Source organism: Pelodiscus sinensis, chromosome 19 (assembly GCF_049634645.1).
Source record: "Pelodiscus sinensis isolate JC-2024 chromosome 19, ASM4963464v1, whole genome shotgun sequence".
Classification (NCBI taxonomy): Eukaryota; Metazoa; Chordata; order Testudines; family Trionychidae; genus Pelodiscus; species Pelodiscus sinensis.
In genome coordinates, this window is record NC_134729.1 from 21,082,042 (window position 1) to 21,109,238 (window position 27,197).

General features: G+C 48.2%; 1 protein-coding gene across 2 annotated transcripts in view; it reads left to right on the forward strand.

Annotated features, from left to right (window-relative positions):
• The first annotated feature begins 8,490 nt into the window (after positions 1-8,490).
• LOC102456648 (excitatory amino acid transporter 1-like) overlaps positions 8,491-27,197 on the forward strand; it is a 50,080-nt gene continuing 31,373 nt past the window's right edge. The window contains exons 1-2 of one of the 2 annotated variants that reach the window (XM_075902979.1): positions 8,491-8,741; positions 24,875-25,040. The gene's annotated coding sequence lies outside the window, so the exon portion shown is untranslated. The other variant, XM_075902980.1, reaches the window with a different exon arrangement.

Here is a 27,197-nt window from a genome sequence, read left to right on the forward strand (position 1 = left end):
GCTGTGCCCAAGAAAGCTCATAATACCAGCTACCATTTTTATTAGGCTATGGCTACACTACAGGAGTTTTCTGGGATACCTCTGGTATCCCAGAAAAACTCTGCCATGTCCAGGGGATGAGTCTGCTCTTCCACTTTTTTTTTTTTGCGGAAGAGCAGACATGCTCTTTCGGAAGCCCTGTCTTCCTCCTCCCACAAGGAAGAAGGGCTCTTCCAAAAGAGGAAGGTTTTCCGAAATTTAGCCCAATGTAGACGGGCTGAATTATGGAAAAGCCTCTTCCAAAAAAACTATCAGAAAAAGGTACGCAAATTGTGTAGCGCAATTTGTGTACCTTTTTCTGATAGATCACTGTAGTGTAGACATAGCCTTAGTCTCTAAGGTGCTGCAGGACTAATCGCTGTTTTTTAATTTTTTTTCAGTTACAGACTAACACAGCTACCCCTCTGAAACACTCGAACAAATAGTCTGTCTGATTTTAAGGCCATGCTCCAGACCATAAAGGCTCTAGAGCTCCTCTACAGATGATTTGTAATTTTTTTAACTTGGGCAAAGCAACGTTTTCCTTGTTCCCATTCTCTGAAATGGCAGCACTCTTTTTGCTGACGTTTTCTAAGTAAACCCTCACAGTCAGAGGCTGACACACAGCATGGGAAAACTTCAGCACGAATGCTTACAGTTTGGCAAAATTATAAATATCTCAAAACAAGGTCTCCTCATGGAAAATGTATCACCTTAAGCACAGGCATTGATGTCTGTGCCACCTGTAATGTGTGAAAACATTCTAATGTATGATGTGACCTGATTAGGAATATAGCATTTGAATCATATTTTTCCCTTTTTATAATGAAAGAATAATTTGGGTTGCGCTTAACAGCTGCAAGGACACTATGCCAGGACATTGTTAGCTATAATTTGGAGATTGGGCCTGAGGAAAAGATTTACCTCTTAAAGTTTGCAATCACTAGGCTCTGAACCCAGCATGCTGGACTGTGTTATCTCATCTTGCTCTACTTATATCCTAAACTTCACTGACATCATTCAGATTAGAGGGATGTTTTCACTTTCTGTCCCAGCAAAGGTCTGAGGCCTGGTTCTGACCTAATTTACCCTGAGTAATTCCATGGATGTAAACTGAGTTATTCTTTTTAGAGCAGGGTAAATGGGTCCTGGAATTGTACAATTTCCATACAGAATGACCTCCCCCTATCTTCACAACAAGGCACCTTCCCTGTGACCTCCAGAAATTAATTACAAAAGACAGCTGTGTGCCACAAGAATGGTATGTCCCTGGTGTCAAAAGTCTATTTAGAGAACATGCTATTAAGATACTATTAATGCCCCACTTTCTGATTAGAAGTATTCTGTTAGGAGGTCAGCATTTCTAGGAGGATATAGCCTAGAAGTTATTGTGACTTTGACAAATTAAATCATTTCCCACAGGGAAGCTCTTAAGAAACCCTAATTTTTCAGACTTTTTACTGATCAAAGTTTGCAGTTCTGAGTTGATCAGTCCTTGAAAGCTTTTGTATAGTACGGTGCTTGTCATTGTGGTAGGCTATGTCTACACAGCAGCGTTATTTCAGAATAACTAACTTTATTCCAAAATAACATAGTCTGCGTCTACACACAAGCAGTTATTTCGACATAATGTTGAAATAACATCCAGCCAGAAGTCTTCTTACTCCGACTCCTGTAACTCTCATTTGACAAGGATTAAGGGAAGTGGGAGGAAGAGTGCTCTTTCTTGGACTGCCTGCTAGGCAGATAGCACCAAAAGTCAAAATAAGCTATTTCGACTTAAGCTACGCAATTGACGTAGCTCAAGTTTCGTAGCTTATTTCAGATTTAGCCCTGCTGTGTGGATGTGCCCATGGTAACAATAATAATACTTGTTTTCAGTATTGTTATAACTGTGTTGGTCCCATGATATTAAATGGACAAGCTGGGTGAGGTAATATCTTTTACTGAACCAACTTCTGTTGGTGGGAGTCAAGCTTTCCAGCTACACAGAACTCTTCAGCTGTGTCTAGACTGCATCCCTTTTTCGTAAAAGGGATGCAAATTAGACATATCGCAATTGCAAATGAAGCGGGGATTTAAATCTCCCCTGCTTCATTAGCATAAAAATGGCTGCTGCTTTTTACCGGCTTGGAGCTTTGCCGGAAAAAAGCGCCAGTCTAGACGCGGATCTTTCGGAAAATAAAGCCTTTTCCGAAAGATCCCTTATCCCTCTTATTTTGCAGACCTCTTAAAATAAGGGATAAAGGATATTCCGGAAAAGTCTTTATTCCAGAGAGTTTGTAGTCTCCATTCCAAAGAGTTTGTAGTCTCCATTTGAAGAGAGGAGCCAGGCTGTTGCTGAGTAGCCTTTTCCAGTCCAGGAGCTGTTGTGTTGCAGCTAGAGCCTGTTACTGAGAGCCTGCCAGGGCTTGGATCTAGCAAGCTGCTTCAGGGGCTGTTGATTGTCCCTAGAGACACTGGCTGTGCCTGTGGCAGAGAGGGGCCTACATAAACCTGCACAGGAGGTAACTTTTGGAAAGTGCTGCCTGGGACACAACACAAAGAAGAGACAGATTTTGGGTCCAAAGAGAGGCAGAGTGACCAGCCCACTAAACCAGAGCTACTGGCATTTGGTGGGGCCTGCTACAGTGGCAGAGGGATTTTGCAGCTGGTTGCCATGTATACAACCTGCCTGGTGCTGTCTCCACTCCAGCTGCAGACCTTCAAGCCCGCCCATGCAAGCATCTGGGACTGTGAATGCAGAGGAATGCACGCTCTGGGGTGGGATAAATGGTGGCAGTGTAAATGCCAGATAGATACGTTTCCTTTCTTTCTGTGTACTTTGTTAATTGATTTTATTCACTTTTTTAATCCTGTTAAACCCTGTTTCTTTAAGTGGTTATGTAAAGGTGTGTTCTAATTTAATCAATTAGATGTATATTATTTATAATTGTTGTTTTGGAGTTAGATCCAGACTATCACTGGAATAATTTTATTCCTGGTGGCTCCCAAGGCACACCATTAAGTGTGTACAGGGCTAGCTAGATGGAGGTACTGTATATTCTTTAAGCAGCAAGGGGGTGGTTAGCGAATCCCCAGCTACACAACATCACCACTGGGGTACTCGGGATCTCCTTCTATGTTAAAAACATCAGGTGCCCAAGCACACACGTGAGTGTGACCTGCTCCCAAGTAACCCAGGGAGGAAAAAGGGGTTATATATTATTTGTCAACTAGAAGGCTTATCCAGCATTGCTCAGATCCTTCAGGGTGGGGGGCTGGCAGTGTGGAGGTTGTAGGAGTCAGGGCAGAGGCTTCGGGATGTGGAAAGCTCAGGGCAGGGGGCTGGAGAGGTGGGGGTACAGGAGTCAGGGTAGGGGGGCAAGGAGGGGCTCAGGGCGGGAGGTGGAGGGTGCAGTACTCAGCGTGGGGGCCAGAAGTTAGAGCAGGGGTTGAGGAAGGGCTCAGGGCAGGGGGTCAGGGTAGAGAAGTCAGGGCAGGGAGGTGGCAGGAGAGAGGCTCAGGGGAAGGGGCTGGAGCTTGGGTGGAGAAAAATGAATCCAGTTTCCATAAACAGACTTTTATTCCAAACCCAGGCAAACAGACATATTTATAACTGAATGAAACTTTAGAAATACAGGGAAAAGAACCTCCTGCAGGGAAAAGAACCAAACGTACACCAACTGTGTCTCTCACAGGTCAGTCAGTATATGTATGGCTGCAGTTTCTGGGGGTGGAGCGGTCAAGTTGGTGTAACAAGCAAAAGCCCAGAAACGACATGGAATGAGGGGGGAGGGCGTAGGGAGGTCCTGGAATGCAGTTTTTATGGGCTGCAGAAGGAGATGAGCATTTCCTGCTACATGTCCCTCTCCTTCTCCAGTGCCTTCCTCCTCTCCCCCGTATCCTTCTCCGTTCTGTCTGTGATGATGATCTTCAAAGCACAGTGCTTGTTTTTTGAAGCACCACAGGCCTGTAGGCTCTCTTAGCATGTGTTGTCCCACATCCTCTTCCTTCTTTTCCTTATCCAGCCAACTTACTCTGAGGCTGTGGATGGACAGACCACCCAGGCCATTTCTCTAGCTGCAAAAGATGCAATAAATAGAAGTACTATGGTGCCTGCATTATTAAGATAAATGGAAAATGTGGTATACTGAACTTACTCCCCTTGATCCACACGAGCACTAGAGTCTCACTTTTACTTGGGACTCATAGAGCATGTCATCAGAGTTGGAACAAAAAGCCAGGGGTTGATCATGGGTATAGTATATGTGGCTAGGACAAATGAACTGAATACTGGACCTATTTTCCACAGGCGGTAGTGATTTTGATCAATAGTCCCGCTAATTTTTTATCTGTGTGTAATAAATTTTGTTATATGCACTGAGGCATGTGCACCACCACTATAAACACATGCTGGTGGCTGTGGGTGCACTGTTAATCAACAGGATGGCATTTGAATCTCTCCTGGGTGGCCCCCAAGTGCTCAGCTTTCAGGGAATGCTGAATATGACTGATATCTCACGTGTGAGGGTACAGATACTGATTGGGATCTGTATGCTGCAGCCTGTGTGCTGCAAAGGCACCATCTGTAGTCCTTGCTGAGTGACATGGGACAGCACCCCACATGGTGGAAGAAATAAGGTAGCCCTCCATAGAAACCTGCAGCAGCAGATTCCAGAGAATTTCGTCAAGATCTCTATATAGGGTTCATGCGACATCACAGTATTGCTCTGCGGGCCCATCTGCCAAGCTGTACCAGCAAAGGAGAAGCAGAGAGTGACTCCTACTGGTTATTTCATTAACTCTGCCAACATGATCGTAAATGGGCAAATGAATAGACGTGTCCCTGCAATATCAACGCAAAAAGCAGGCTTATTAGACGTTCCTTCCCCTGCATCAGGCTCACCCAAGCGGGACTCTAGGGCCTGGCTTGACTGTGTTGGAGTAAAAAACAGGCTTGCTGTGCCACTGGATCCCCTGGTTGCCTATCCCCTATACTCCTTTTCCTGCTCTTTCTCCTCCTCGCTGTTCATTCCACAGACCTGTGACTTGGACTCCTCCAAAGTATCCATGGGGCTCTTGCAGGTGGTGATGAGGTGATGATGGAGTCTCCACCAAGGATACCATGCAGCTCTTTGTAATAGCAGCATGTCTGCCCCATACCCTCGTTTCTGCCACACCTCCTGGGCTTGCCGACATCACTACTAAGGCACCCTCTTGTAGCCCTTCTCCCTCCTGCCCAGGTGTTCCACAGTTAGGTGTCTACATGTCTACCTGCATAACCTCTTCTCACCACAGAACCAAGGGATTCTGTGCCTCCTCTATACTCGAGGCAGAAGTGCATCTGCAGCATGTAGTATGGTCAAGATGGGCAGTTGCTGGGTCAGCTCTCCATGCACACTTAGCAACTGCCCAGGAAATGGCATTTAAAAATGTGCAGGGATTTAGAGAGGAAAGGTGTACATGTATACCTATGTACTGGGCTGCTAGGCAGCAGAGTTCAAAATGGTGATTAGTGCAGCCATAGAGGGTGGGACACCTCCTGAGGAATGTTCCCTCTAGTCTAATCTTTTCCATCCATGTGCAGATTTTTTCCATCCATGTGTGGACTAAGTTTTGCTATGTGCACCATGGCATGTGCAAATGTGCACCAGCAGGAGAAACACAAACCTAGCTATATCAGCTGGATGGCATTGGAATCTCTCCCGAGCGGCTGCACAAGCACACAGCTTACAGGAAACACTGCTCCTAAGGGCCACTAATGTTGGTATAAATAATGCAGTTGTCTATACTGGCATTGCATTGATCTATACTAGCATTGCATTGATCTGAGTACATTGACGTAAATGCTATGCCGCTCACAGAGGCGGAATTATTAACACTGGGTACATCTACACTGCAACACAATTTCGAAATAACTAGCGCTATTCTGAAATAACTTAGTCCACATCTACACGGCAGACTATTTCAAAATAGTGTCAAAATACTGTCAAGCTGGAGGACTTCTTACTCCGACTTTTGTAACCCTCATTGTACAAGGAATAAGGGAAGTTGGAAGAAGAGTGCTCTATTTCGAAATAAGTGCTGTGTAGACGCTCCCTATTTCGAAATAAGCTATTTCAAAATAAGACGTGCAATTGACGTAGCTCAATTTGTGTAGCTTATTTTGAGTGAAGCCCTGCAGTGTAGACACACCCATATTGTAACAGATGATGAACAACAGAGTGGGAATCATTAGTGACTAATCTTTTGTGACTATACCTTCTTTGTCCATTAACCCAAGCAATGTACTTCTGGTCTACATTACAAAGTTAGGCTGATGTAAGCCATCTTGTAGGTCAACCTAATTGTGCATGTGTCTATACTTACATTTCTTTCCCACTGAGGGAAGAGCCCTGATACACTAACATAGTAACACCAGCCCCCTGATTGATCTATGTAGTAGGACAATAAGTGCAACTGCAGATACTGTATTACCTATGCCAAACCTAACAGTTCTCTCACTGCTCTCCTACAATGCCCAATACTGATGGTTCTGATAACGCTGCTGACCAGGTGTCATGGAGATTGGAAACACCCTATCTCCTTTGAAATCCTCACAAATCTCTGAAATACCTTTTCCTGATTATCCGGTTAAGCGAGCACATTTAGTAGCTCTCCATTGCTGTGTGCAACCACCCAGCTGACCATGCCAGATCCACCCCATCTTCTCTAAGACAAACCAAACCAAACACAAAAGTCTCAGAGGGGTTGCCGTGTTAGTCTGTAACTTTAAAAACAAAAAATAGTTCTGTAGTACCTTAGAGACTAACAAAAATATAAAGTATTGTGAACTTTCATGAGTAAAACCCACTCTCCTGCACCCGACCTCTGTCCCAGACCTGCAACCCCTCCACAGAAAAGTGTGGCCCTCGACCACTTACCAAAATCTTGGTGTGCCCCCTCTTCAAAAATTATTTCCCACCCCGGTGTAATGTTTGCTGGACCAGGAAATTGTGTGGAGAATGCACTGCAGGCTTATTATGCCCTTGGCTTAAAAGTGCTGCTGTTTGATCTTGCATGGTACAGAGCACGAGAAGCAAAGTGTGTTAGTCAGACTCAGGCCTATGTATTTATTATTTAATGGAGTCAATGGTAGTTCTACAGCCAGTGCAGGAAGATGCTTTGGCTTAGCGGTAGCAGCACAGTGACCTTCTCTATAGATGGACATTTATAAACATGAGTAGAACCAGTTAAAAAGAGCTGCACCTGAAGATCAACTCACAGCTCCTTGCTGGAACACTGCCATCAAATAGCCCCAGGGGGTTTTGTCTAGGGAAAAAGAAACTTGCTGCCCAATTGTTACACCAAACCTTGCTGGACCAGGAAGCTGCAGTCACCATTACGGCCTTTGGAGCAAATGTTATCATTAGATATGGGCCCTTGCTTGAATCCCAAATGCAGACATTCCTGAGGACAGGAAGGCACAGGAATCTGGCCTGGAATCTGGGTCCAAATCTTGCAGCTCAGGCTCTTCTTGCATTGTTAAAAGCAACATGAACCAGCATGCCACCTCTCTCCAGCAGGAAGGCCTGGAAAGAGAGATGTGGCTGCGCTTCTGGGCAGGGATCCATCTAACGCTCTGGAAAATGCCAGATGGTGCCCTGAATACCAAGTTGAACTAAACCTGACTCTAGGGCAGGAGTGGGGACCTGTGGCCTTCAGTTTGCCTGAGGCTTGGGGCTCCTCCCTTCCCAGCACTGGGGAGCCTCTGCTGGCACTCCAGTCCCCCTGCTACTCCACTGTCGGGCTGGAGCACACAAAATGTACTTGCCTGGGGTCAGCGGTCCCTGACTCAAAAAAGATTCCCACCCCTGCTCAAGGGCCTGGTCTCGCTGAACCCAGAAGGGCTCTGAGAACTTGCAATAACCCTTCCCATGGATGGAAAGCGAAGGGCCCCAGTGGGAAGGGACAGATACACCGAGAAGAAACATGGTAATTTCTCTTAAGAACGGTCATACTGGGTCAGACCAGAGGTCCATCTAGCCCAGTATCCTGTCTGCCAACAGTGGCCGATGCCAGATGGCCCGGAGGGAATGAACAGAACAGGGAATCATCAAGTAATCCCTCCCCTGTCACCAATTCCCAGAGGCTAGGGACACCATTCCAACCCATCCTGGCGAATAGCCATTGATGGACCTGACCTCCATGAATGTATCTAGTTCTTTTTTGAACCCTGTTAAAGTCCTGGTCTTCACAACCTCCTGTGGCAAGGAGTTCCACAGGTGTGTTGTGTGAAGAAAATCTTCCTTTGGTTTGTTTTTAAAGCTGCTACCCACTAATTTCATTTGGTGACCCCTCCTTTTTGTGTTGTGGGACATTGCTCTTCCCACTCCTGCTGTAGGAGAGGGAGCTCCCCTGGGGCTTCCAGACACAGCCAGAAGATGCAAGGAACAAAACGAATGGCCCCCAGCGTCCAAGGAAGGGGCTTGGGCACCAGGGCTACTGACATGCCCGGACAAAGGCCGGGGGGAGGCAGCTCTACTTAGTGGGGGACAGCGAGGCTGCCCATTTCAGCAGTTTGTTCGCACCAGGCGGGTCCAGACAGCGGGGAGCAGCTCCCGCCAGGTTGCTGCCTGCAGCCAGCCAGGTCCCGCCGCGCAAGGGTTACGAGCAGCGGGGCCCAGCCAATGGAAGCGCGGGGCGGGCACCTGGTACCGCGATCGCTGAATGCCCGGGGCCACTGGAGCCCTCGCCGCTCAGTAAGTACCGCGGGGAGCTCGGCGTGCGGGGTTCGCACGTGCAGAGTCCGGGGCGCTGAGCGTGGCCAGCTCAGGCCCGGCTCGCGGCAGGCGCGTCGGGATCCGGGCTGGGACTCTGCAGGCTCGCTGCTCCAGCGGCAGAGCCGGGGTACGGGGCGCTGCAGCTCGCGGGCTGGAGCCCAGCACGGCACCGCTGCGCTTCGGGCCAGCCCCGGGCTCGGACTGTCCCGGGTACCGGCCAATCCGTGCTCGCCCCATGAAATGCACCAGCAAGGTGGGTGCAGGGGCGCGGGATTGGATCCTTTTTGGTGGTGCCCAGGACGGGTGCAAGGCCTGCCCCCACCCTCTCTGCCCGCACACCTGTCTAGGGCTCTGGGGGTGGAAGCAGGATTTGGAGTGCAGAGGACAGGATGCCCTGAGGACACCGCGCTCCCCATTCCTCTGCCCATCGGCACCAACGTGACTGAGTTACCATAGAGTCAGATGAGGGGTGGCTGCAGGCGTCAGCCTAAAATCATAAATTCTGAACAGCTGCAAAACTGGCTTCAGTGTGTACAGAGCAGGAAATACTCTGTAGGGGGAGTGTGTGGAGACCCAGGCTTGGTCACAAGGCAGCTCTGTGTGCATAGAACCAAAAATATGAGGACTGCATCCCAAGCTTTCCATGTGTTCTTTAGGGAAAAGATTGCCTTTAGGGGCCTCCAGCATTTTTCTCCTGAACTCTCACATTGTAAGGAAAGAGGCTGAATCTTTAACCAAGGTTTTCTTTTCCCCAAGGGTTCAGTAGGCACTGGAGTTAAATAGGCATTAACAAACCCAGCCAAAAGCAATCCCTATAAATAATGTGACAAAAACTCCCTCTGTTCTTAATTACTCAGCGTTCATTGGGGGCATGTCAGTGCACAACGTGGAGCTGAAACAACTCAGTCAAGGGTCCATCAGACCATTAGTTATTTTGGTGGATGTTTCTGTGTGAACAGTCTTATTTTGGATCCAGTTGCAATGTCACTTTTGTCAGGTTCAAGGTAAATCAACATAGGATGTGCTTAATCCAGCATTGAAGGGCAGTCACACAGATTTGCACCCCAATTGCTAACAGTGTGAATTGTGCTGATGTAGTTATTTCAGTTGCAAGTTGTGTGTTGCGAAGCCCCCCATTCTCCAAGGCTCAGGCAGAATTACATGGTGGAGAAGACCTGGATTCTTCATGTAAACTAAAGGTCCATCTAGCCCAGCATCTCACAAAATTGCATCTGATGAAGTGGTTTCCAGCCCACACAAGCTTATGCCCAAATGAATGGTTTAATCTTTAAGGTGCCAGAAGACTATTAACTGTTTTTGTTGAAACACAATAATACAGCAACTCCTCTGAAACTTGTCTGCAAATGGTGGTCAATGCTGGATGCTTCAGAGGGAATGAACAGAACAGGTAAACATGAAGTGATCCACTCCAGTTGCTCATTTCCAGCATCTGGCTAACAAAGGGTAAGGCACACCATCCCTGCTTAGTTGAATTAATATGCTCCATGAATTTATCTCGTTATTTTTTTGAACCTTGTTATAATCTTGGCTTTTACAACATCCTGTGGCAAGGAGTTCCACAGGTGGATTGTACATTGCGAAATCCTTTTGTTTGTTTTAAACCTACTGCCTATTAATTTCATTTGGTGATTCCTAGATCTTGTGTTATTAGAAGGATTAAATAACTCTTCCTTATTTGCTTTCTCCAAATCGGTCATGATTTCATAGACTTCCATCATATTCCCCCTTAGTCATCTCTTTTCCAAGCTGAGAAGTCCCAGTCTTCTTAATCTCTCCTCATACAAAAGCTGTTCCATACCCCTAATCATTTTTGTTGCCCTTTTCTTAACTTTTTCCAATTGTAATCTATCTTTTTTTGAGAGAGGGTGGCTGCATGCAGCATTCAAGATGTGGGCATGCTATAGATTTATATAGAGGCAATATGATATTTTCTGTTTTATTATGTATTCATTTCCTAGTGATTCGCCAACTTTTAATTATTTTGACTGCTGCTGAACACTGGGTGGATGTTTTCAGAAAACTATCCACAGTGACTCCAAGATCACGCTCTTGAGTGGTAACAGCTAATATGGACCTATCACGTTTCACGTAGCATTTGGATTATGTGCAGTTCTGCTGAGCAAAATGGTTTTGTGGGTTTTGTCTCAGTAGCCATGGCCATTTGATTTATAAATAAAAAGATGCTTTCTCGAGCTGCAAGCTGAGTTTGGGCTCGGACAGTCAAGCTCGGTTCGTGCCTGTTCTTGAGTCATCAGTAACTACAGGTGCATCTACCCTGCAGTGGGAGGTGTAATTGCCAACTCGTTGCTTACACACAAGCCCATCCAAGATGCTATGTATGTGCTTGGGCAGCTAGGCTGGGCAGCTAGCCTATTCAGCTGCCCTCACTGCCATGGCTACACTGCAATTTTAATGCACTAGCTTGATCAGACACGTGTCCATCTACTCAAGCTGCAAATTACACTTTCATCTTGTGGGTAGATGTACCATAAAGGGCTGGAAGTGTTATTGGGTCAGTACTGCAGTGCTTCTGATGAAGATGCTCAAGGCTGACAGGAAAGAGCTCTCCTATAGGCACAATAAAACCACCTCCACTAAAGAGTGTCTCCCACCAACATAACACTGTTCACACTAGGAGTGCAAAAGGGTAACCGGTAAGCCTCCCTCTTAAGGGGTGAGGCTTACCGGTTCCGGTTAACCGGTAGGGGCTGGAGCTGCCCACCCTGGGGAGGCGGCTGTTCCAGTCCTGAAAGGCCCACCACAGGCAGAGCCCAAAGAAGAGTCTACCCGGGAGTGAGGCCGGCAGAGGTTGGAGGCCCTGCTTCCGGGGGAGGCTTCGCTGCCGGCTGAGCTTTATACTGCAGAACCCACAGAGCGTGTGACCGTGAATCCACTAAGATATTTAGTGGGTACATGGCAACCTTTTTAATAAACTTTTTACATCCCTTGTCCACACCAGCGCTTAGGTCAGTGTAACTTAGGTCGCTTGGACAGCGGTTCATTCACATCCCTGAGTGATGTAAGTTACGCCCATATAAGCAGTACTGGAGACAGCCTAAATGCTGGCCAAATCCCATGCAATGAGGGTTACTGAGCCCGCTGTGCTGCCGGAATGTAGAGAGGGAGGCTATGAACGAGGATTAGATCAGGGGCCAGGAGGGTGGCCAAGACAAAAGACTTGCTTCCCAGAGCTTTGTTGCTGAGCTGAATGAGGTGAGCCCAGCTTAGCTTTCCACGCCCTGCTGAAGCTGTGGGCTGGAATGTTTCTAGAGTTGGAAGAGCTGCAGGATGTTGTAATATTCTCTGAAATTCGCTCCCTCCTTTACATACCTGATAAGACTTGTGCTCAGGGTTCTGTCTCTCTTAGGAGTGTTAATGGGTAACCAGTTAACCTGTACCTGGGGAGCAGCCCCCCACCCGTGGCCCACCTCTTTCTCTCTGCTCTGTGCTGGGTACGCAGCAGGGATCCCATGGAGTGAGCAGGATAGAAGGTGGGAGCTGACTTGGGCCAGAGCAGGGAACGGAGGACATTGACCCCTCCCTGGTTAGGCGTTGTCCCTGCCCTGACGAGTGGCCTGCCAGAGCTTCCTCTGTCCATGTCTGGCACTGCTAGGTCTGGGGCGTGGGGCTCGGGCTTGCTTGGCCCCCGTGGTAACCCCTGTGCACGCATCCTGGAGTATTGGAGAACCAGAGTTCACCGTGTGCCAGGTGCCACTCTGGTCCCCAAGTGCAGCTGCAGCAGGAGGGGAGCTGGGCACCAGGCCCCACCAGTCCTCGCATCAGTGCTGGACTCCGTGGGGTTCAGCCCCTTAGCTGGACAGAGCGAGCCGTGCCCCTTGTGCTTGCCTTTGCTGCTGCGCTGCGTGGGGGCCCCTCGGCTTGGCCTGGGGCCACAGTCTAGCACAGTGGGCAAATGCTTGGCCCAGCTGGTGTCCCAGAGTCAGCGCGCCTGGCCACAAAGCCTGCCTTGACTACCAGTGATGGCAATAGATGAAGTGCCCCCTGGGGCTTCCCTGCCCCCACCAGCCTGATGTGCCGCTGCCCAGCTCAGCTGCTGGCACCAGGGGTCGCCCACAGCACATGCTGGTGTGAAGTCAGCCCCGCTCCCTGGCTGCGCGCTTCTGCAGCCCCCGCTGTAAGGGACAGAAGTTGGGGGAAGACAGGACCCGATTCTGAGCCGTTCATTGCTGTGTGTAAATGTTTCCTTTGCACGGAGCAACTCCAAAGGGGCTAGCCTGCGTCAGTGCACCGTGGCCAGCGTTCTGAAATCCAGGGTCACCGAGTCCAGGCCGGCTCCAGCCCTAATGTCTCATCATGCTTAGGCCCCTGATGTTCTTTTGGTGCCAAAGCCCAACGACAGGGGAAAACCTCCATTGGTTCCTCTCTGTGAGCTTGCACTGCAGCCTTTCCTCCAAGGTGTTCAGCCAGGCAGAGCTCCCTGCGGGGCTGGTCTTCCCCTGCTCTGCTTTGGGTGTTGCTCCCTCAGATCCATTTCTTAGGAGCCCTGAGGCTGTGCAGCATTTCCTTCTTCTTGGTGTGCAGAAGGACCAAGCATTGCTTCTTGCAGCAATAACTTCCCCGGGGATGCACCAGTGGAAATCTGCCCAGTCCAACCAAGAATAGCTGCACATCCTCAGGCAGGACTGGCCTTACCATGAGGTGAACTGAGGCGGCTGCCTCAGGTGCCAGACTGTGAGGGGCACCACTAGGACCCAGAGTGTAGAAAATTGTCTGCTGCTGATGCAGATGTATTCTCTCTACTCTAGATGCACAGAGATGGAGGAGTGCTGTGCTGGAGGAAGGAGGGCACAAGAGACATGGCAGGCAGGAGAAAAGGTGGCAAGGGGGTATCATTTGAGCTCCCCGCCTCAGGTGCCAAAATGTTGTGGGCCAGCCCTGGCCTCAGGGCTCTTAAGAGAGAGATCTGGAGGAGCAACACCCAAAACAGAGCAGGGGAAGACCAGCCCCTGTCCCTCATCTGTGCAGCTCAAGCTTCTGTTGACGTGGAGAATATCTTTTAGAAACACCGCAAATGGCAAGTCTCTTAAAGAGTCAATAAGTTGAGTCCTTGGATACAAAGGTATAAGTCACTTCTATGGCACTTTCATTCTCTACTTTGCTCTTCAAGGCTTATGTGATTGCTCTCTAGCTGTAGGAATATCAGACTGTCCCTTTTAGAAAGAAACATCCAAACTTGATTTAAAGATTTCAAAGTTAGAGAGAATCCATCTCATCCTTAGGTAAGTCAGGTATCTTCACTGTTAAAATTTTGCCCCTTATTTATGGGTTGACTTTATCTAGCTTCAGCTGATACCCACCAAATCATGTTTTGCCTTTACAAGAGTAGGGATCCCTCCACTATCAGAAATCTTCTCCCCATATAGTTACTTCTCTATTATGATTGTTACCTCTAGTCTTTTCTTCAATAAATTGAATAGACTGGGCTTCTCCGTACGGCATTTTATTCCCGTCATTGATTATCTGTTGTAGCTTTTTTCTGAACCTTCACCAATTTTTCATTGTCCTGTTTGATTTGCATATACTAGACCTGAACAGTTAGGCTTGCGATCTTGCGCAAAAGCGGCTGCTCTTGCACAAAAACTTGCTGCCTGTCTACACTGGCAGCGTGTTCTTGTGCAAGTAAACTGACGTTCTAATGTATGAAATCAGGGCTTCTTGCACTAGAACTCTGGTGCTCCCACTCAGGAATAAGCCCTTTTGTGCATCTGTTCTTGTGCAAGAGGCCAGTGTAGACAGGCAACATGAATTTCTTGTGCAAGAAAGCCCTATGGTTAAAATGGCCATCAGAGCTTTCTTGCACAAGAGAGCGTCTACACTGGCATGGATGCTCTTGCGCAAAAGCACATCTCTTGCGCAAAAGCACATGCACATGCCAGTGTAAACGCTCTCTTCTGGAAGAGATTTTGCACAAGAACTCTTCCGCAAAAGAGTCCTTGCGCAAGAAGCTGTCAGTGTAGACATAGCCTTAGTGTCCAATTGATCTGCGCTAATCCTGGTCCAGTGTCACTTCAGACTCATCCTTCGTTTCACTAGGGGTAGGAGCTTTGCTATAAAGGCTCCCTACTGGGGCTTTGTTTCACACTCGGTGAGAGTTTTCTCAGTCTCATGATTATTTCTGAAGTCTAGGCAGTGTTTTGTACAATGGTTTGTGATCCATTTGTGCCTTCGCCATTTTCCTCCTGTCACAGATGTGCCTACTGTATCCTGTAGTCCACAGCAAAAGGCAAATGGCAAATCTCTTAGGCTACGTGTACACTGGCATGATTTTCCGGAAATGTTTTTAACGGAAAAGTTTTCCGTTAAAAGCATTTTCAGAAAAGCGTGTCTAGATTGGCAGAACGCTTTTCTGGAAAAGCACTTTTTCCAGAAAAGCATCCGTGGCCAATCTAGGCGCACTTTTCCACAAAAAAGCCCCGATCGTCATTTTCCCGATCGGGGCTTTTTTGCGGGAAACACTACTGTGCTGTCTACACTGGCCCTTTTCCGGAACAGTTTTCCAGAAAAAGACTTGCCCGAACGGGAGCAGCATAGTTTTTCTGGAAAAGCACTGATGATTTTACATTAGATTGTCAGTGCTTTTCTGGAAATTCATGCGGCCAGTGTAGACAGCTGGCAAGTTTTTCCGGAAAAGCGGCTGATTTTCCAGAATAACTTGCCAGTGTAGACACAGCCTTAGGGTACATCTACACTGCACAGCTATTTCGGGACAACGGAAGTATCCTGACATAGCTACCCCACATTTCCACAAGCCACCTAATATTTTGAAATATTTTTCAAAATAACAGGCGCGCTATTTTGCTATCCCGGTAAACCTCGTTGCATGAGGGTTAAGGGATGGCTTGAAATAGCACGTTATTTCGAAATCTGGTGCTGTGTAGACGTGCCAAACTTCAAAATAAGCTATTTTGAAATAGATTCAAAATAAGTTACGCAATTTGCATAGCACAAATTGCGTATCTTATTTCGAGTTTAGGGTGCTGTGTAGAAGCCTCCTTAAAGCGTAAATAAGTTGAGTCCTTATATATTTGTATCTGAGTCACTTGTATGGCACTTCCACACTGTGCATTGCTCTGTAAGGCTTATGTGATTACTCTCTAGCTGTAGGAATGTCAGCTACTGTTGCTTTGCTTCCCCTTTGGCATTATCCACAGTTTGATGTCGTCACCCCTAGCCAGACACCATAGCAATCCTTTCTGCAACTCTCCTGCCGAGCAATGCCCACTGATGCCGCAGCTGTCACCGCTCAATACCCAAAAGCCAATTAACTGTGGCTGGATTTTGCCAGCAAGCCGCTCGGACTGTGTCTGTATCCATTGGTAAATGGTCCAGTGTTTCGTGCTGTGCCAGGTCAGGATCAAAGTTGAAATTGCTGAGATCAGGTGGCTCACCAGCACAATACATGCTGGCCCTGCTGCGCTGCCCAGATTGAAAACCAGCATCTCCCACAAGAAGAGAAGGGTGGTGGATTAATGGTCCCCATGCCCAAGGCCAGCAAACAATTGCCAGCTCAAAAAGGAACAAGCAAGCCGTCTCGGTTCCAGTGATTTTTATGGGCTTGTTGGTTTTTGCAGCTTTACAAATAATCATTTTCATGTGAAAAAGTCTAGTTTCTGGCCTTTTTTGCACTGCTGTTTGTTTGTACCCTTTTTCGTGGTCCCTTCTGTACAATTCAGCTTCCCCCTAGCTTTGTCTGTGTAACTGATTTGGCCTGTCCCCTCTCTCACATCAGTGGAGCTGCTCTATGGACAAGTCCCTGGGGTATTCTCTTCCCCACCAAGGCACTGTGGGACAGCTGCTCGGCTTTGCCCAGTTGACACTGACACATTCAGGCACCCTAGTAGCTGCATAAATGTTGCTTTGTGGTTCACATATGGCCGGGTGGTGAAAAAAGTTTCTACATAGACACACCTCAATTGTATTTGCTGTTACTGGCAAGAGGAGCGTATTAGGAGCTGGCTTTCCTGGTAGCATAGATCCGAGCTCAGGACATAGCCAAACCCAGAACCATTGGCTGAAATGAAATCCTGATATGGACATGACGGAGCCTGGATCTTTCTTGGAAAATCTGGGGCTTCAGGGACAGGTTCCCAATTAGGTTTCCCTGTCCAGTGCCTCTTATGGAAGATGACAAAGCTGCCTTCTGATCTGTTGTACCATGAACTCCCAGGCAGATTCTGGTCCCCCTGGCCCTGTTGGTATCGAGGAGTGCATGTTGAGCCCAGCCTTGCCAACAAGGCCCCAAACAGGCACATGGCCGTAGAGCAACTCACAATGGCAGTGGCTGTGGGCTGTCAAGAGGGGCAGCTCACCCTGGCTCCTAGCTCATTCGAGAAAGTGAGCCAGAGGGGAGGTCTGTTGCCAGCATTAGTGCTATCAGGCCACCTCCGCTGTGAGCTCTCTGATCTACTTTCAGTGATTGCTCCTGACCTAGAAGCAGTTAGAAGCGGCCCCTAAGGAATCTCACAGCTCATGGCCTGGAGCTCTTGGAGCCCAGTAAGCAGCCGCGCTAGGGATCCAGGTGTGTGTCAGACTCAGAATCTGCCCAGGCAGCTGGAAAATTCCACTGCTCTTCTCAAGAGTGAGTTTGCATTGGGCCGGGAGCTCTTGAGAAGGGGACCTTGAAAGCTGCCCCAGCTCTGTAAACTGTCACATTTGCCCCCTGACCCTTCCTCCCAAGCAAGCTGCTCCCTTTGGTGTCTCCTGTCTCCCTTTGGTTTTGGCTGACCCGGAGGAAGGAGTCCTCTGCTAACAGTTCCTCTCAATGCCAGTCTAGCGTAAGGGTGAGGAACCTTTTTTGGGTGGGGTGGGGGGGAGGAAGGGGATGCTGACCCACAGAAAAATCAGTTGAGGGCTGCACAAAGGTCAGAAGGGGAAAAAAACCAAAACCCCAAAACTCACTGAAGTGGCCCTTAACTGAGAAGGAGAAAGACTCCTCACAGTCCACACCAGAGCCTACAAGGGCCCAAGCTCGTAGACTTTTGGGGGCCCTTTAGACTCTGGGGTGGGACCAAAAATGAGGGGTTCACTGTGTAGAAGGAGGTTGCTGGGAAGCAGCCTGAAGTGTGAGGTCTGAGCGGGAGAAGAGTGCAGGAACAGACTAGAAGGGGAGCCCCTAACCTTAGGGGCTGGATCCAGGCATGGTGGGGGGCCACATGCAGCCCCTGGGCCTTAGGTTCTTCATCCCTACTCTAGTGACTCAGGTGTGTTCAGGCACGATGGCAACTTTGCCCTCTCAGTTGAGCCGTTTGTGAGGTGGCCTCCGTCCCACTAGGAGCTGGGCTCAGACCCATAGATTCATTTTAAATTGGTCCCCAAAAAGCAGTGCTTAAGAACACGGAGCTGGATTCTGTGTCTTCATTCCAGACCCACGAGTTCTCACACCTCATCTCCGAGAACACAGCAGCCACGTGACAGTGGAGAAGGTGTTAAGGGAGGAGCAGTCACCCTAGCGAGGAGAGGAGCAGCTGCGTCAGCTGGAGCTGCGCAGCCCCAGGGTGGGGGAGGCTGCCAAGTTACAAAGTACATGAAGAGTTAAAGCTCCCCCAACCTGTCCCATCCCCTACCCAACCCTTGGATGGTTATGGGGTGAGTCCTGGAGCGTGCAGGGTACACACACGTTTCAATGGCTAAGCACAAGGATGATGTCTCGAATTCCAGGTTTCAGACATGCAGGTTCCCCCTGCACTGATGTTCAGGGCAGGGTCTGAGACTCCTCATGTCCCATCTTCAACCCACTGACCCCCTGCCAAGGTGGAGGAGCTAATGGAAGAGGATGCAGGTGCTGACTCCTGGGGGTGCATGAGGAAAGGGGGTTCCATTGCTGATCTGTGATTTGGTGCATGAGCCATGGAAATCCCAACTGTGCTGAGACCATGTGGCTAATGAGCCTTTGAGTGTAAAAAACCTAGCCAAATGGATGAAGTGTCACTGCTGACGCCACCTTGCCTCTGTGAGTTCATCCACCTTTCAGGTCTCTGGCCTCGAGCCAGCATCTGTCTGGAGCTGGGATCATGTGTTCTCCCCTCTGTTAGCTATGAGTTTCATAGCTGGCCTACCGTAGTTCAGCTCCTCTGGAGCAATGACAGTGATAGGCAGTGACAAGACAGCCACCTGAAAGGAAAATATTGCTTTACTCAGAACCAAAGTATTTTGGAGAAGACCGATCTTAACCCAGCCTGTCTATGTGTCTTTTTGTTTCTAAGGGATACCATTCCCTGGTTGCTGGAAGGCCAGCAAAGTCCTTCAAGCTGTCTTGTCTCTTCTCTACACTGGCACGTTTTGTCACCAAAAAACCCTGCCTTTTGGTGACAAAACTATGCTAGTATTTACGCTGCAATGTGACTTTTGTCGGGAAAAATGCACAGTTTTGGCAACAAAAAACTTCCACCCCTGCAAGAGATTTTTGTCTTTTCCCTTTATTGTCAATAAAGAGCTAGTGTGTACTCTGCTGTTTGTTTTGTCAAGAGAATTGGCTTCCTCCAGTATACTACAATGCCTGCCTCAGTGTTTTGCAATCTATGCTACCCTGCAGGCATGTGCCCGCCCCCTTCAAAGCTCAGGAAGTATCTGACAGCTGAGTGAGCTGCTCCCTTTGGGGAACAAAGAACAAATCATTGGATTGCTCCTTCCTGTTCTGCCCTGAGCTAGGAACACAGCGGCAGGCAGGCTGCTGCTGCAAGGGAGAGCTGGGAGAGACAGCTGTGCTGCTTTAAACTCATCAGCATGGAGAGTTCATAGAGCAGTTCTGCCTTCCCACAACACCTCCTTGTGGGATGTTCACTCACATTGCTTTGCTCTATCTGCCAACAGGATGTTAGCCATGTGGCCATGAAATGTTAACAGTGGGAGGCAGAAAAACGGCTTTGACCGGTTTTCACTTTTGGCGACTTTTGCATGTCTACAGCACTTTTGTCACCAACCTTTCCCGGTGTAAACGTAGCCTCTGTCTCTTCTACAGGGAGCAGCTCACTCACACTCCACCACAAGAGTCTTTTTAACTGGTCAGTGTCCCTTTCATCTCTAGGTTCCCAGCTTTGGCAAACAGTTGAATGGCTGGAGCATGGAAGTACCATCTTCATGGCTAATAGCTCAGCCATTGTCTTGGAATTGCCCCAAAGTGTGTGTTGATAAGTTGCTTATCTAGGGTCAATTGCATTGCTTTTCTGCTTGGTTTTTCCCTACAGGCCAGACACGCTTCCCTGAATGAATCTAATAGCCAGGGCTCGCCGAACCGCGGCGAGCCCCGCTACCAGCCCCGCTACCAGCATGCGCAGAATGCCCGAACCCAGCTCTTCCGGGTTGCAATCTACTCGCCACGGGAGAGTAGATTGCGTTATTTGTCGAGCCCTGCTAATAGCCAAATATAACTATGCAGTAATCTGTACCTTTCTGATCAATTCATATCCAATATTCATACAGTAACCCATTTAAAGATTTTATTAAAGCTAATGTTTGAAATCAGTTTCACACTACACACGTTAAAAAGGAAGGCATTGTATGTCTGTGGTCGAGCTTGTGTCATGAGAAATTACAGGTGTCGGTTACAACGTTCACAAGACCCATTGAGTACATAACCAGCATTGACCCAGATTGAGGGTATGAGAGTTTTCAAAGGAGCAGAGAATAAATTCTGGGGGGCACCACCTATAAAGTGTACAGAGGCAGAGGCAGTGGTGGTAAAGTGGTGTCCCTCGGTCCATTGGTGTCTGGTAGATATCAATGTCTCGTGTTGTGATTCTAACGTGAACTAATGTCACTGTAAATTCCATTTCCTTAGAATCAAGAATCAGAGGGGTAGCCGTGTTAGTTTGAATCTGCATAAACAACGAGAAGTCCTGTGGCACCTTATAGACTAACAGATTTATTGGGGGATTAGCTTTCATGGGAAAAGACCCACTTCGTCAGATGCATGTAGTAGAAATTCCAGAGGCAGGTATAAATAAACAGGCACATGAAAAGAAAGGAGTACCAATCAAGAGGAAGGCCAGAGATAATGAGGTCAATTCAGTCAGGGAGGATGTGGCCCACTTTTAGCAGTTGATGTAGAGGTGTGAACACCAAGAGAGGGGAAATTGCTTTTGTAGTTTGTGAATGGTTAGCAGATTCTGACCTCCCGAATCCTCCCCTCTGGTTACTGGTATTTTTTTTTAAACCATCTGGCAACCCTACGGGCGAGCCTGGCGGTTGCCCAGGGCCGCCAATTGGTTAGGACTGGCCCTGGGTACTACACAAAGCTTTGAAAACAAATCAGTGCAGATATAGCTGAATGGCATATTATATGCTATTGTCATCATCTTGATGACGCCTGTGCTTTTCTCTTGGTCTTGTGTAGGCTTCTTTAGCTATATTTGTGTGTCTGCTGCTATTAGCTTCCTTAGTCTGACAGTTACTGTCTTTCTGCTCATATTCTGCTTTTTCCTGTACATTCTTATCTGACATGAGAACTACTGTTTGTTGCTGTGGCTCTCAGGACTTGGTTTTCTCTATTGGTTTGAATGATTCCTGGCCAATTTCTTCGTTATAGCTACAAGCTTTTGCTTGTTTTGTAAGGTGTTGCCAGGTTTTCTGTGGGTGAAGATCTTCCTACGGTTTAGATGATAAAATGTTAGATAAATCCTTGGTGTTTTTATATTGCATAATGGCAACACCTTTTTTAATCTCTGTGGCTCTTAAAAGAATCTTCCGTGATTCCATGTCAGTTCTGTGTAAGGATCCTCCACATCACATAACATACATGTGTTTTTAGACCTTTGCGTTGTTCGTGGATGCCTTTTTTGAATTGGTTTCTATTGTTCATTGAGGAATCACAATCTCATCCCAGTGAAATCAGAAGCCAGCTGAGGGGGAAAAAATTCGTAAGAACCTTATTGTATACAACAACAACCTGAAAGCTGATTTTTAAATTGAAAAATAGCTATTTTAATCCCTGCAGAATCAAAATATTTTTTCATGGGAGGCATGACCCTCTGTTGTTGGTTGCCATGGCAACAGTTATGCAAATGAGACTGTTTAATTTGACTAAAAATCATTATTTTTATGAGAAAGTAATCATCTAAAATTGGGTGAAGATGTTTAGTCAAAGTATGGTTTAACGCGTTGCCTACCTTCACATGTATGGTTTCCATGGAAACAGGCCTAACTCTACTATGCAGAATGGGACACCACATATTTTTGTAATGTGTATTCATGGACCTAAAATATTGTCTGGCTGATGGTTTATCTGTCTCTTTCTTCACCACCCTCCTCCAGAAAGTCTATCCTAGATCTATGAGAAACTTCCTTGATACCTGTTTTGCCAAAACCAATGCATTCTCAGGAAAAGTTTCAGCAAATTCTCCTGCAGCACACTGCAGATGTGAAACACTGCAAACTGCTGGCCAGGGTGGATAAAAATATAAGTTTTGTTTTTTTTTTAAATTGGATTTTTTTTAAATTTAAATTGGATTTTTTTAATTTAAAAAAATTACCAATAAAGTATTATATTTCTCATTTAAAAATAATAGCGACAATGACATTTCATCACAAACATGCTAAACGTACACTCACCAGCTCATAAAAACGAATTAATGGCTCTAGTTTACAATTTCTGTTTCTCAGCAGACTAAAACGTAATTTGTGCAAATACAGACACAGGTTGGAGAGGATTGTTTGTGTTAGGTGCTTCTGTGGTGGTGTACCTGGGCCAAGCATGGCGGAGGAGTTAGTTAAGACATTGTCTTGAAGACAGAGACACAATCTAGAGGAAAAGGTGGAGGCAGCATAGAAAGGAACAATGGAACAGACTGGGAAAAAAAAGGGGAGACATTATTCAGTGCACACATGGATTTCTATATTCTCCCACACTTTTGCCACAGAAAAACTCCTGGCTTCTGGGTATAAAAGAGACCCAATCTGGAAATATTTTGAAGAAATTTGTTCCCTGGGTACAAAAGGAAAATGTGTCAAGTGTAGGCAGTGCAAGAAGATGATGCAGGGCCTTGTTGCAAGAATGAAACATCATAAAGAAAACTGCTTGTTAGGAGCAAATGATGTGAATTAAGATATGGATCTGGTTGAGTGGCTCCACTTAAATAATTCACTTTGCAATGTGTCATTGTTCAAGACTCTGCCTTTTTCTAGAAGGGTGATTTGACAAGTAAATTCTCAAGCTGTTCACTGTGTAGGGTTGCTAGATGGTTTCAACAAAAATACCGGACACGCCTTGACATTACATCACAATTGACATTACATCTTATTTAGAAAATACTGGACATTTATATTTTCTCATTTATATCTTCTCAATTTGTTTCCTGAACAAAAAGCTCAAATACTGGACTGTCCGGTTCAAAACCGGACACCTGGAAACTCTATCACTGTGTTGGATGTGGCTAAAAAAAAAAAAAAGTTAAGCTGAGCTAATCCTTATGGCTTGTTTAATTGGTTAACTAGCTTTAGAATGTGTCACTCAAGTATACAATACAGAAAGCTGCAGTACAAGAAATCTAGAGGTGCCAATTGCCATTGAGTATCATTTTCTTACTGTATACAGCCGGTCCCCGAGTTGCGAACGGTCGACTTACAACCGTTCGCAGTTAGGACCAAAACTGTTGTAAATGGCGGATCCTGAGTTATCAACGCGATCCGCGCTTACGAAAAGCACAGTTGCGTGTAAATCTATGGGGTCCGACTTACAAACAAACTGAGTTACGACCAATTGCTTGGTCCGTAACTGGTTCATAAGTCGGAGAGAGGCTGTATTGCGTAATAAACGTCCCTTATTTTGTAACATCTTGGCCACAGACCATAATGGTGATGACACAAGTCTAGACCCTATTTTACTTCAGCATAACTCAGCTTTTCCAAGGGAACCCCATTCTCAAAAACCAGAAGTGCCTGTAAGTTCAGTGGGGCTTACTCCACAATTAAGTGTACTCTCAGCAGAGCCAGAGTGCACTCTCAGCAGAGCCAGGCTTAGCTTTTGTATCTTGATTTAAATCAGTTATTTAAATCAATCCACTCTGCTGCTGGCAACGGCCTTCCAACCCCTGGGAGATATGGTTCACCCTGTGCCCCTTTGCAGGAGCTGAGAGTGGTTAGATCGTGCTTCCTCTTGTCCCCTACACTGTATACTTGAGGTAGTGTTTAGAGCAGTGTTTCTGAACCTTTTTTATAAAGTACCCCTTTTTCAAAAAAACAAACAAAAAAAAGCACCCCCAGTACCTACAGTTTTCAGACACACCATTTTTTCCCACCATTACATCACATTTGTTTAAACAACTTAATCGTAGCCGGCCGGGCGATGAAATTTTTGGGCGTAAAAAATACAAAAATAATACAGCGCTGTAAAACTTAAAACAAAAATTCAGTTTTCTCTAAGTTTCAGTTGTGTTGAAATGTACGCGTATCACTGGTTGAGAAACACTGGTTTGGAGTGCCCAGCTGCCATGGGAAAGGGAGTTCTAGGAATCGGTATTGAATAAAGCCCTGATGAAAGCCAGTGGGAGCTATGCCTGTTTCCCTGCAGGTGGTTTTGGCCCACTGCTGACATGTATTTGTATGGCATCTGGCTAGACATAGCGGATGCACGCTATTGCAGATCCCACATGTGTGGACGCGGGGAGAGCAGTCACATTTTCAGTTCCCTGGGCTAAGCTGTGCAGGCAGCCCTTGGAGGTCCTGTTTGCATAGATCAGGCTGATGGGAGAAGAAAATCGGGGGATTCTGACCCGGTTACTCCCCAGCTGTGGGATCCAAGTGGCTTTCTGAATTGCAAGGCAGCCTTCAGGAAAGCAGCAGCATGAAGAAATGGGCTGGGAGGGAAGCTGGAGTCTCCTGGGGATGCCTTGCATTGTTCTTGCCCAGCTCTCGTCACTGTCACTAACTCTGTTCTGTGGCGTGTGCGGGAAGGCAGAGGAGCTCGGCCAAGCCTTGTCAGTGTTAATTGCAGGGTGGCATCGACGGAGCATCTTGGTGACAGGTGCCTGGAGTCCCCAGCTCCCCCACAATCCGTTCAGATCTTCGCAGTCTCCTCCTCCCTGCTACCTCCACCCCCACGGCCGGCGGAATAATACAGCCATCCTTTCTCCTTTCAGAGTAGGCTGCTGAGAGCTCCGTGCTCGCTCTGGACCTTCCCAAGACCATTTCGCCGCCTTCCGTGGGGCGGGAGGAGCAAAGAAGAAAAGAACAAACGGACTCAGAATAATCCCCCAAGAGCACAGACACGTTTTCAGACCATAGTCCTGCTGATTCCTGCTTCAGGTGAGTTGGCTTGCCAGGGAAGCTGTGATTTCCCCCACGTGCTTGGGGGGACCAGGCAGATGTCTGTGGGGATGTGTGGACGCAATAAGGGAGGGTGAGGGCTTCCCCAGGCATGTGGGTGAGGGAACTCTGCTGTCTTGTGCTTTCTAAAGGGGGCTACCCAGAGGGGGTGACTGGGAAAAGCACTCTGCCCCAGCTGTGGAGCGATTGTGTTATGGGGCTATGTTTTGTGGGGCCAGAGACTGGTGTGAAGCAGATTGCATTGGGGTACCAGTCTGCAGCGGGGAGATTATTTCTTGCCTTCTGGGAACTGGACAGACTTTGGATCAGAGCGGTGCAGTGCCCTACACAGTCATCTGGAGTGGAACCTAACTCCCTAATCCATCCAGTCCCCTGGGGAATTTGTTCCTGGCTCTGCCACTGCCTTGCATGGCCTTGGGCAGGTCCCTTAGCCTCTCTCTGCCCCAGCTTCCCTGCTTGCAGGGGACCAGAGCTACTCAGGCCGTGTGTGCTGGGGAAGGCCTGGGGAGAGTGACTGCACAGTATTGGCAAACAGAAGGGGTGATTTTTGATGAAGAGAAGAAAGAATAAACAGGGGAAAGGAGGTTTTTTCCTAGAGCTTCGCAGGCAGCCCAGCATGCCCAGTCCAGAGCCAGCTCAGCTCCCCCACCATTGTGCATGCAAAGGGGCTGCTCCATTCATCCCACACAAAGGACACTGCTCTTCCCAGTGACCCTTGAACCTGACCCCGGGGAGCCCTCAGGACAAGAGTGGGCAGGCACTGGCTCCGGCATGGCCCAGCCATGCCTTTCTGCCTCTTTCCTGGCACTCCCATGAAGGGCAGTTAGGGCCACAGGGTAGGAATTGCTTGTTGCTCACACCAGTTTCCAGGCAACTGAGGAGAGCTCCAAGGCTAGCTATCTAGCCAGGGCTGGAGCCCGGTCCAACCAGCGTCTCCCTGGAGGGACCTCAACACTCCTTCCCTTCTGCCTTCCCAGCAGCTCTGGAGAACTCCCCACCTTCTGTCCTGGCCCTGGAGAACTCCCCTTCTACCCTCTGCCCCCAGCTCTGGAGAACTCCCCTCTGCCCATGGTACTGGAGAACTTCCCCCTTTTGCCCTCTGACCCCAGCCTTGGAGAACTCCCCTGTGCCCTCTGCCCATGGTGCTGGAGAACCCCCCTCTCCTCTGAACCTAGCCCCGGAGAACTCCCCTCTGCTCTGTCCAGAGCGCTGGAGAACTCCCATCTCCCCAAAGGAGCTGACTCCCCTCCCCAGGGAGCAGCCAACACACCACCTCTCTGTAACCGCCTGCTCCATGCTGGGGAGTCTCTCTCTCGTTCCCCTTACTGGTCATTATCTGCCTAACATCTGCCACCTCCATTAGCCTCCTGGGTCCTGTGTTGCTCCTCTTCCACTCCTGCAGGGTGCCTCATTGGTGCGACCTGCGAGGGGTTTCCTGGCTGCCCCCACGGAATACACTGTTCTTGCATGGGGCACAATAACAGCATTCCCAGGAGATGGGAGAAGGGGGCTCAAATGTGTTGATTGGTCCCAAGGCCTCTGGCTTCTTCCGAGCTGCGAGGAAAGCCTGAGGAGTGGGGAGGAGACTGGGAGGCGCTGTCTGTTGGTGAGGTGAGGTGGGGTCAGGGCCACCCTTGCAATGCTGGGCTCTGTACAGCCCAGCACCGGCACCTTCCCCTGTCGGGGGAGCGGTTGCTCCATGGGAGGAAGAAGCTGAGGGATGGAGGTAGAAGTCTGTCAACTCTCCCTAGCCAGCTGGAGCAGTCTGGGAGAGATGGCAACCCTGGAGCAGAGCAGGGAAGGAGGCTCACCTGCCGGGCCAGGAGAGCAGGTGGGAGGCGTGAGTGCGGGTCCGAGGACTCGGGAGGAGCAGAGGGCGGCTGTGCAGCCGGCCAGAGGGAAGCGGCACTTTCAAGGGGGAACAGCTGCCTCGCTCCAGCCGCCAATTGTGCAGCCTCCCCCTGCTCCTCCAGAGTTCTCCGATCCACACTTGCACTGCTCGCTGCCACCTGGCCAGCTGGGGCTGGACGCATAGATGCTGGAACTAAGAGTGCCTTCCTGTTTTGAAGTGGTTTCCATTCTATACAGGATTTACACTTGTGCTCACTGGTTCACAGACAGGCTGGGGGGTGCCGG